This window comes from Ranitomeya variabilis, chromosome 5 (assembly GCF_051348905.1).
Source record: "Ranitomeya variabilis isolate aRanVar5 chromosome 5, aRanVar5.hap1, whole genome shotgun sequence".
In the NCBI taxonomy this organism is placed as follows: Eukaryota; Metazoa; Chordata; class Amphibia; order Anura; family Dendrobatidae; genus Ranitomeya; species Ranitomeya variabilis.
The window spans coordinates 427,900,194-427,911,870 of NC_135236.1; the positions used below are offsets into that span (position 1 = coordinate 427,900,194).

Below are 11,677 nucleotides of genomic sequence, written 5' to 3' on the forward strand. Positions count from 1 at the left end.
CAGGCAGCTGCCGAGACCAATCAGCGAATTAATACCGTGACAGAAGGACAGAAAGACGGAAGTTCCCTAGACAATTATATAGTAGATATCTCTGTATACATCATGGGAGTCTGTATTGTACGACGGATGTGTGTGTACTAAAAATGTATTGCTTTGTTGCAGATGTCGGATAGTGAGGGAAGCAGCAGCAGCAGCAGCAACAGCAGCGTGTCTGCGGTTTTTTCTTCTCAGTCGGTAGGCTTGCACTTTAAAAAACCACTAAAATTTGTGTGAAAATTCAGTGTATTAAGCTATATATATATATATGTATAATCATGTTTCTATTGCAAATAGGAGTCTTCGGAGCCCGAGGCTGCTAGGCCCCCCCCAAAAAAACAGGCAAAACCAACAAAGGTACATAGCAGACATTTTTAAGTTTTGCAAACATAAATTTATTGATCAAAGAAATTTAATTTTTTTTTTCATTTACATACACAATAGGTTGTGGCACACGGAGGACACAAGAGGAAGAAGGTTCCTCGCCGTCTGTCGTCTCCACAACTGCCAGTGGTAAATATAAAACTAGAAATTTATCTACAATCTATTCACTTTCTATCTGCTATATCTATAAACTATCTATCCACTATCTCTCTCTCTCTCTCTCTCTCTCTATCTTTCGCTGTATCTATCTTTCGCTGTATCTATCTATGTATCGATCTATCTATGTATCTATCTATCTATGTATCTATCTATCTATCTATCTATCTATCTATCTATGTATCTAATGTATCTATCTATCTATGTATCTGTCTATCTATGTATCTATCTATCTATGTATCTATCTATTAGTCTACCAATAAACTGAATTTGAACCTTTCAACATAACGTTTTGTGTTTACATAGTCCAAGTCAGCGAGCCAAAAAAAAAAAGGATTGTGGTTGACGAAGAGCCGTTGACCATTCACAATGAGACACTGATCAACCTTGTGGAAGCCAACCCCTCAATATGGGACCAAAGCGACAGCTCCCACCATGACATAGTAAAGAACCGCAAGTTGTGGGATCAAATTATCTCTCACTTCAATCCCCGATACATGGAAAAGTCGTCAACCTCAAAGAAAAAAATTGGTAAATATTGGTGATGTTAAATTGTCTACTATCTATCTCTAAACTATCAACTACCTATACACTAAACTATTTCTCTATCATCTATAATAATTACTATCTATCAACTATCTATCTACTAGCTATATATCAACTATCTAAACTAACTATACACAATTTTTAAACTATCAATATAAGAACTGTCTACTAATATATATATATAATTTTTAAACCTTTTTTTTAAAATTTCAGCAGATGCGGTCCATACTCGCTGGAAATCAATAAGGGACCGCTTTGTCCGTGACTACCGGAATAGTCAAAATGTACCAAGCGGAGCAGGTGCAAAACGGGTGACCCCGTATGTGCACTACGAGCAATTGCTCTTTCTTCAAAAAACATTGTCTCAGCGCTCGTAAGTACAAATTGGTCTGTGTGCGAGAAAACATTTTTTAAAAATTACAGCAAAATATATATATATATTTTTGGTTACAGCACGATCTGCAGTACCGCCGCGCCTAGACAGGCAGAAGAACTGGAACCATCTCCACTGGAACCAAGTCAGCAGACGGGCACTGAAGACGTCTCTGTCATCAGCGAGCCACGATCTGGGGAGAGAAGCACTGTGGCTTCAGGTGTGAGTGCCCGGTTGCAATCAGTGCGTGGACGCAAGTGAGCTTCACAAAAAGATGAAGCTGATGCCATTATTGTCGATGGACTTCAGCGGGTTGAGGACATGTGTCTGAGTGAACTGAAAGACCTGATGTGGGAAATTACCGACTTACAATCTCGCGAGTCTGTATATTCTGCTAATGAATGGAAGCTACTTTTTTTGTCCTATGTTCCCGTAGCACAAAATATCCCGGCACACAGAAACCTTTTGTTTCGGCAAAGACTGAATGACCTTCTTGAGGAATTTGTGGGACCCCAGGAGCCAGCTCCATCGAGAACCAGAAGCATAGACATGCCGGCCTACAACCCTCAATATAGAGCCCGGTGTGAACCGAGCATTGAACATCAGAGACAAAGTAGCAGTCCATCATACACCTGGGCAGACAATACACCCGCGCAATACCAGAGTCTATAGTACAGCTCAGTGTCCCCAGCCAGGTGCAAACTGTGTTTCACGTTTTTTGGTTTATTGTTTTTTTACCACCCAATTTCGTGTGTGTTTTTTTACATCCCTATGGGATATCATATGTAACAAGTTCACAACTGTTCTTTCATAAAAATTCGGAAACTTAAGTAAACTGTTTAAAATCTGATTCTTGTATGACTGTGAACACAACATAACAGTAATGTAACATTTTACAAGACATATTTTACAAGACATATGGGAAATAAAAAAAACTCAAAAAACACATCAGGACACAGCTTCAGACTTGAAATAAATTTTACACGTGTCTGTCTTGCCATGGAACATGCCCCTCATGTATGAAGTACTGTGCAAATTGGTCACGAATCCTCATTATTTGAGCTGTAGACCGAACAGCAGTAGATTCAATGCTCATGAGGTTCGACTCACATTCATCGGGGTCAACCACCTGGGGTTCATGTCTGGCCACAAAATTATGCAGACAGATGCATGCCTTCACAACACGGTCCACATTTTCTGGTTGCAGTTGCATGCACGTTAGTAGAATTCGCCATTTTAATGTCAAAATCCCAAAGGCGCACTCCACATAACGTCTTGCCCGGCTCAAGCGATAATTAAAAATGCGCTTGGTGGAGTTCAGACTGCGGCTTGAGTACGGTTTGAGGAGATTTTGCCCAAGTTGGAACGCCTCATCACCAACTAAAACAAAGGGCAAACTTGGGTCTTCGGTCCCCGGTAGAGGTCGTGATGAGGGTAAGTTAAAATTGTTGCTATACAAACATCTCCCCATGTTGGAGTCTCTGAAGACTCTTGAATCGTTAGTACGGCCATACGCACCAATATCCACAGCTACAAACCGGTATCTTGCATCCGCAATAGCCATCAAGATTATCGAGAAGTATTTTTTATAATTATAGTACAGGGACCCACTATGCGCTGGTTTCTGAATCCGTATGTGCTTGCCATCCACGGCACCAATACAATTGGGGAAATTAGCCACATCCTCGAACTGTTGGGAAATCGCTAGCCACATTTCTGATGTTGGGGTTGGTAGCACAAGTGGTTGCAAGTTGTTCCAAATGGCATCACAAGTTTCCCGAACCAGTTGGCAAATTGTTGACTTCCCCAGTCTAAATTGGTAATGCAGTGATGCAAAAGATTCTCCAGTAGCCAGATATCTGTCGGCATTGAAAAAGAAAAAAAAAAAAATTTAGGATTTTAAAGGACAACATAAAGGCTACATAAATGGAATATACAATTGCTAAATGAACATTATGCCCCACGATGCCTAGATCTAGTCTTTGTCAATAGAATGAGAAAATTTTTTATAATTACCTCACAGTCACTACTAATCGTTCCTCCTTCACATGTGAAAGCAGAACATCAAAGGTCTCAATGGACATCCGTAGATAGCGTTGGAATTTTGAAGGGTGATCCCGAAGCTGAAGATACAGGGTGTGAAAGGCACCATATGTACTCCGCAAGAAATTAACTTCGTGGATCCAATATCTCCTTTGCGAACTACGCTTTCTCTGCCGAAGTCGCAACCGCATCAAGCGAAATCGAACCAGCTCAGACACAAACATGTTGCTAGCAGAAGTTCACTCAATGCTTTCAAAATGGAGAATGAGTCTGCACCCACACCCCGACGAGGACAAAAGGAGAAAAAAAAAACAGAACTTTATTGACAGTGACAAACGCAGACAAACGGATACATCGCGAACGGACATCAAAATGAGAAAAACGCTGTCAAAAGCGTTAACGTGAAGCCGATTTTTCTACAAATTTGATCCTTTTCTGTACATGCATTTAACGGATCCGTTTAACGCCATGTACTTGACGCAATGTGAACCTAGCCTTACACTATGGCTGGTCCGAACAGCGAAAGCAATTGTTACCATCCACCTCTCGTGTCTCCACTTTTTCCTCATTGTTTGTAAGCTTGCGAGCAGGGCCCTCACTCTTCTTGGTATCTATTTTGAACTGTGATTTTTGTTATGCTGTAATGTCTATTATCTGTACAAATCCCCTCTATAATTTGTAAAGCGCTGCGGAATATGTTGGCACTATATAAATAAAATTATTCTGCATAGGTGCATAAGTGCATAAGTGCATGAGTGCATAAGGTGACTTGGTCAGAAATCTTGCTCTTCTTGGAGACATTGCCCAATCTTAGCTACATTTTTTTGCAGATATACAGTATGTGCTGTCTTTTCAGTCATCTTTGGAATCTTACTCTTACTTACTGTTACATCTTTGGAATTCCTTACTGTGCTTTCACATGCTGCACACTCTGCTCTCTACGCAACAGCCAGTGATTGGAGCATTGGTAACTTTTACTTTTTCCACCCTTTTGTAATGTAACTATTTGACTATATCTAATTCTAGGGACACTATAATATGTGTGGGTGCGTGCCTAAGACAATTGAGCTGTGTTCAGCATTGGTGTTTTTCATGTATTGGTTCTGCCAATCTGTACTATATTTTTCTAAGAATAAAGAATACAACTTTAGAAGATTTTAACCCAGGTGTTGGCCTTTCTCTTTCTAACAGCATGCACAGAATATAGAATCCATCAGCACATTAAAGGCTAATCATACTTAATATAATCTCCAACTCTGGAATATTACACATTTATTTACTGCCATGCCCCTGGATTCGATCCCTTGAGTTTGTGTTCTGTGGTTGCTTTCTCTTTCTTATGAGCCACAGCAGACACACCTTTTCTCTGGGTGTTTGGGTTCTTTTTTTTTGGCTCCTGATTAGCTTAACACTGGTCTTTTCATTTTTGTGCCTATCACCTTTTGAGTCCAGGTTTATATTTTGTCCCCCTGTTAGCGATAGATTCATTTGGGTGTTCTGACATTCTATTGCTGTTTGGAGCCAGTCCAGCTAAGGGTTTTTTGCTTTGTTGTTTCTTTGCTATACTTTGCAACTATCTTCTGATTATCATTACCAATATATTTGTTAACAGTTCTTACTTTCGTCTTTGTTTGGTATTTCGTTATTTAATTTACTCACTTTGGGATTTCTCCTTTGTTGAGTACACTTCTCCTCTTGTAGGTAATTCACACTCTGCACTGCCTTCGCTTGTTTAGGGGGAACGTGACGCAAATTGTTGGCCTTTTAGGCAGTTTATGACAGAGTTGTCATCTCCTAGTCTGTAGTTAGGTCTATATCTACACCCGCAGGTACCACTGGGGACTGCAGAGTATGGATATCAAGTCTGTACAGGAACCAGCAGGGTCAGTTGCAGTTTTTAGTGTATAGCCTATTTTTCGGAGTAAGTTGACATACAAGCATAGATAATAATAAATAATAATTTTTATATAGCGCTAATGGAGCGGCCCCCAGATGCAGGACGGCGGGGTACTCGGTACCGGGTCTATCGGTTCTGAGGATGTCACGGTGGCCTGACCCGGTCCGTGTTCCTGCTAAGGGGCGCCCAATAAAAGGTGTAGGTGGTGTAGGTCGCAGTAAATAATGAGGACACAGGGTTGCAGTCTCTTTACCTCTTTACTGAAGGCTTCGGCATCCGCAATCCAGAGCACTGTTAACTGGGCTGGCTGAGACCGGCTTGTCCGAAGGCACATCCAGAGTTCCCTTTGCAGGTGGAAATCAGTGCCTACCTACTAGCGCCTGGGTGTTGTAGTACTTCCCTGCTGAGCACCTCGGGATAGTCCTCACAACTGTCATGCATGATTCTGTTCTTTCTCTCTGTCCCCCAGATGATATGGATAGGACGCACCTGTATGATGGGGTAGGCCTGGAGTTATTTTATAGGGACCCTAGAGACGCCCCTCTCCCACAATTGCCTCCGTTGTCTTCATTAGGTGATTGCCGTTGGTTTGAAATAATGCGTGGAGCCAAATACTTCCTCGGCATTCCGGCCACCGGCTACACGCCTCAGTAGGATGTTGCCGATCTCGGGGCACGACTCCTACTGGTTCTATCGCCTTTGTGCTGTGATCTCGTTTCTCCACTTCTCCACAATATACCTCGCTTCGTGTCCTTTCTTAGGATGCCGCCACAATGAAGTGCAGGCGCGGCTCCGTAATGATCTGTCCTTTCGCTAGGCCTCTGTCAGGATCCCACCCCTGACAGGGACGCCCCTGAATCTTCCCAAGCAACCTCTTCTCTCACTAGGTGTTGCCTGGGCAAAACCCAGTCAGCTTCTCCCTAACTTCCTATCCAACCAGAGTGTGAGGAGTGGCCTAATACATAGAGGCCTTTGCTCCCCCTGGTGGCCAGAGTGTGAAGTGTAATGTGATACCTGGTCAGGTGAACTCCTTAAGTGCCATCAGACGTACCATCACTCCCCTTAGTGGCGGAGCGACAGTACTGCAACGACCAGGACTCTGGGGCGCTGCACTAACATATTCCGCAGCGCTTTACAGGTTGCACACATTATCATCGCTGTCCCTATTGGGGCTCACAATCTAAATTCCCTATCAGTATGTCTTTGTAATGTGGGAGGAAACCCACGCAAACACGGAGAGAACATACAAACTCTTTGCAGATGCTGTCCTTAGTGGGGCTTGAACCCATGACTCCAGCGCTGCAAGGCTGCTGTGCTATCCACTGCGCCACCGTGCTGCCCATGGTAGATATACTAGGGGCTGTTAGGAGCACTCAGGGTGAGCCGCTGTCAAGTGGAGACACCATTGCGTTATCTTTCGGTGCTAACCTCAGCGATAGGGTAAAGACATACCAGCATCAGAGTAGGACGTTTACCATTCTGAACAGGGATCTGTCAGGTTCAGTTATTTGTCCCCCTGATTTGTACGCTACCTGTGTGCATAAGCTTGTGCAGTCATAACATTGACCTTCAACACCAAGCTATATTCCAGACATATGCACAAAGCATGGCGGATTTGCTGTAGACATTGTTTTGCACTCTCCACTCTTTTAGGGATATTTCATGCATGCTTCAACTTTTAAATCCTGTAACATACTTTTTCTAGCAATGCTTTCCTGCAATGAAACTCTTGAAAAAAATTCCAGTGTGCAACATGTTTATGCAGCTGTGCAATATACTTGCTTCAAAACTTGTTAAATATTCTTCCTTATAGAAATATTCTTCCTTACAGAAGGATCTCCTAAGATAGACTTTAGGTATATGTAGCGTTTATGCTTTTAAAGTTCTGAAGAAACGTGAAATGACTTTCTGGCTGTAATTTTAACTTGGCATAATGCTTTTAAAGTTTGGTGACCTTAGTAATAGTGCTCTTCTTCTCCTCCAACTTGAAAGTGCCCCCTCTCCAACTTGTCCAAAAATTATATAAATGTGTAGGATAGAACAGTACAAGCTGCAAACTCCAATTGTCAATGGTTTATTATGCAAAGACATTTCTATAGCCAGCACTCAGTGAAAATCATTGGTGTTTTACTGTATCTAGATTTAGCTAGTGGTAGTTAAATGCAGACCACTTCTTGAAAATCTTCTTTATTAAATCTGGCAGTGTATAAAATCTCAAGTTCCATCATAAATATAAGTAAGCCAAAAATGTATTCCACTGTTGAAAGAACTATTAATTGTATGAGCAATTAACAATAAAACATTACCTTACGGATTTGGATGCTCCATTCTAATTTTGCCATTCACGAACTTAGTCATAACCAACATCTCAAGTTACTACTTAAAATGCACCAAGAGAGCCATAACCAATTAATATCTTTTGAAAAAATGGTGATTTTATAGAGCTTGAAGATTTCTTGGAAACCACTTTTAGAAGTATTTTACCTGTCATAATTCCTTGTTCCACTTAGCATCTCTGCTTTTATGGGGGGGAAGTAGTGATGAGCCAACACTACTGCTGAATGTGAGATAAGTCATTCACAATTAATAAAGTCAGATGCATTTATCAGTTATAAACACACACGTTTTGTGTGTTGTAATATAACAGAGAGAAAATGACTGTGATTAACAGACTGTTAAAGCAAAATATTGCATGCTGTCTCATAAAGTCTGCAGCTCAAATTTTACTCCAAGCTTACTCTTAAAATTTGTGAATTAACCCCAAGGAAGCAAGTTTATTGAAACACCCACTGCAAAGTGGTTTACATTTTCCCATTCAACTCCCTCTATTATTCACTCTTCTACTTGTTGTATATCTATTGTTCTCCATGTCATTTTGTCTTACTTATTGCAGTATATCTTACCAGTGTTGAAACTGATGAATGTTCAAGTCCATAGTGGACGAACTCCAAAAGTAAATAAAATACATTTTTCAGAATAATAATTTAAAAAAAAATCAATCCATTCAGAAAAAAATGGAATACGCCCTTTTTTGCTGTCTAGGTCTTTTATTCCTGAAAAATTATTAAAAAAAATACATAATTGGGTTTCGTCACGTCTGAAGTGACCTCAACTATACCAATTAAAACAACTTTGATTTTATAATGCTCCCCATACCCAAACATGAAATATTTCCAAAATAGGATCACTACTGGGGTTTTTCCAAAAGCCAAATGTCGCTCCTTCCCTTCTGAATGATGCCATGTGCACAAGCAATGTATGACCATGCATGGGATATTGTTGTACTTGAGAGGAAGTTGAGGGGTATTTTTTTCATATTACCCTTTTGTCAAAATAAAAAAATATAATATTTAATTTCCATAGCTCAGTAGTAAAGGAATCTGTGAAACACCTATGGGGTCAAAGTTCTCACTAAAATATGTCTAGATGAATTCCTTGAGCTGTGTATTTTCCAAATTGGGTCAATATTTATGGGTATTGCAGTTTTGGCATGTCAGGGGCTCTACAATTGCGATATGGTGCCTGCAAACTATTCTAGTAAAACCTTAAAAAGCTAAGTGATGCTCCTTCTCCTCTGGGTGCCCAAGCAAACAATACTATTAAAGCCTATATAGGATATTGCTTTACTGAAGATAAAGAAGGTTACCGTATTTTTCTGACTATAAGACACACCGGACCATAAGACGCACCCCAAATTTTCAGAAGGTAAATAGGGGAAAAAAGAATAATGTGTCAAATGGGGGTCCGTCTTACAGTCCGAATTCAGCTTACCAGAGGGGATCCGCACAGATAGAGGAGTGGTCACAGTGGTCGTTCGGTGGTCCAGACTGGAAATCCTATCCCAGGCTGGTGCAGTGGCGGTGCTCTGTATTGAGGTGGTGCTCTGTGCAGTGGCAGTGTTCTGTGTGGTGCTCTGTGGGGTGGCTGTGCTCTGCGGGGTGGCTGTGCTCTGTGCAGTGGCTGCGCTCTGTGTTGCGGTGGTGCTCTATGCGGTGCTCTGTGGGGTGGCTGTGCTCTGTGGGGCAGCGGGGCTCTGTGCGGTGGCGGTGCTCTGTGGGGTGGCTGTGCTGTTGGGTAGCTGTGCTCTGTGGGGTGGCTGTGCTCTGTGGGGTGGTGGTGCTCTGTGTGGTGGTGGTGCTCTGTGTGGTGGCTGTGCTCTGTGGGGTGGCTGTGCTGTGGGGTGGTGGGGCTCTGTGGGGTGGCTGTGCTCTGTGCGGTGCTCTGTGTAGTGGCTGAGCTGTGGGGTGGATGTGCTCTGTGTGGTGGCTTTGCTGTGGGGTGGCTGTGCTCTGTGGGGTGGCTGTGCTCTGGGGGTGGCTGTGCTCTGTGGGGTAGCGGGACTCTGTGGGGTGATGGGGCTCTGTGAGGTGGCTGTGCTGTGTGTGGGAGATCTCATTGCCAAGATTTGAATAAGAGAATGCACCGCCCCCGGTGGCCATCTTTCTGGAGGCCAACGTGTCGCAGCAACAGAGCTGCGGTGGCTTCCAGGCTTTGATGAAATACCGGCGGAGCCCCCTACGCACAGAGAGCCGCTGCCACCCCAGCACAGAGCCCCAACACCACCGCACCACAGCTACAGCCGCACCAGCCCGGGAAGGGAGGCTGCATCAGGACCGCCACCACCGGGACCGCGGCACATTTGTGAGTATATTGTGACCATAAGACGTACCTCCATTTTTCCCCAAATTTTTTTGGGAAAAAGGTGTGTCTTATGGTCCAAAAAATACAGTACTTTTAAAGGACGATTACCTAATATTATTATTAATGTCAGGCTTGACTATCAATAATTAATATCCAATTAATAAATGGCTAAAGGTTCATTCCTGGTTAAACATGTTTTTCAGCAGAATGACTTTGTATTATAAAAATTAAATCCTCCCCAGAAGCAAAGATGCTGTGATCATGTCCGATGATGGGGACTTTTGATGTATATAATAAATAATATTAATAATAATCTTTATTTATATAGCACCAACATATTTTGCAGCTCTTTACAGTTTAACAGTTTCAAACACAACAGTCATAAGTAACAACGTTAACAATACAGTAATTAAAGCAAAATAGGACAACCCTGCTCATGAGAGCTTACAATCTACAATGAGGTGGGGGAGATACAAAGTACAGGTGTGTATTTACAATGATGGTCCAGCCATCTTAAGGGATTGGGGATAGACAGAGATAGTGAATGGGCGACACACACACACTTACACATAAAATGACTTTGATTAGGGAAAGTGATAGGCCGCTCTAAACAAATGTGTTTTGAGGGAGCGCCTAAAACTGTGCAAGTTGTGGATGGTCCTAATTTCTTGGGGTATAGCATTCCAGAGGAGTGGTGCAACATGGGAGAAGTCTTGGAGTTGGGAGTGGGAGGTACGGAATAGTGCAGAGGTTAGTCAAAAGTCGTTTGCAGAGCGCTAGGCCAATAGACAGAAATGAGGGAGGAGATGTAAGGGGGTGCCGCACTGTGGAGAGCTTTGTGGATGAGAACAAGTACTTTGAATTGTATCCTGTAATGAATGGGCAGCCAGTGTAACGACTGGCGAAGAGCGGACACGTCTGAGTACCGATTAGCCAGATGGACGACCCTGGCTGCTGCATTAAAGAAGTTGTCCACTACTATAACCTTTTTTTTTTTTTTTTCATAAATCTTGCTATTATGGGCCACTGAAAACATCTACTGTGTTTATTTTAGCAATATTACCTTTTATCATGCTGTAGCAGCACATTTTAGTGCTGGATTCAGCTCTCATGGGGTTAATCGACAACTTCCTTTCTCCTGAGTCATTGTGCTCTAATACTACAAGTTCCATGATGCATTGCACTGCTACTAAGCCTGAACCTAGCACACCCTCTCCAAAACTCACCCCAACCCCTCCCTCCTCTCCCTCCTCTAGCTTCAAAAAGATTTGTGATGTCATTTCTGTCCAACCTCCTCTTTTACATCTGTCCAACCCACACTCCATTACACATAGATAGATGGATAGATAGATAGATAGATAGATAGATAGATACAGATATATCTATGTCTATTTCCATAGATATGTCCATATCCATGTTTCTAAACCCCTTCAACCCCTGGAGCTTTTTTGTTTTCGTTTATCGCTCCCCTTCTTTCCAGAGCCATAATTTTTCAATCAATACGGCCATGTGAGGGCTTATCTTTTGCAGAACAAGTTCTACTTTTGAACGCCATCATTGGTTTTAGCATGTCGTGTAGCAGAAAATGTGAAAAAAATTCA

General features: G+C 42.3%; 1 long non-coding RNA gene across 1 annotated transcript; it reads left to right on the top strand.

The window, feature by feature from the left end:
* The first annotated feature begins 347 nt into the window (after positions 1-347).
* LOC143773717 (uncharacterized) lies at positions 348-1,055 on the top strand. The gene is made up of 3 exons (XR_013215328.1): positions 348-393; positions 481-549; positions 883-1,055. It is a non-coding gene; the product is annotated as an uncharacterized LOC143773717 (long non-coding RNA).
* The last annotated feature ends 10,622 nt before the right edge of the window (positions 1,056-11,677 follow it).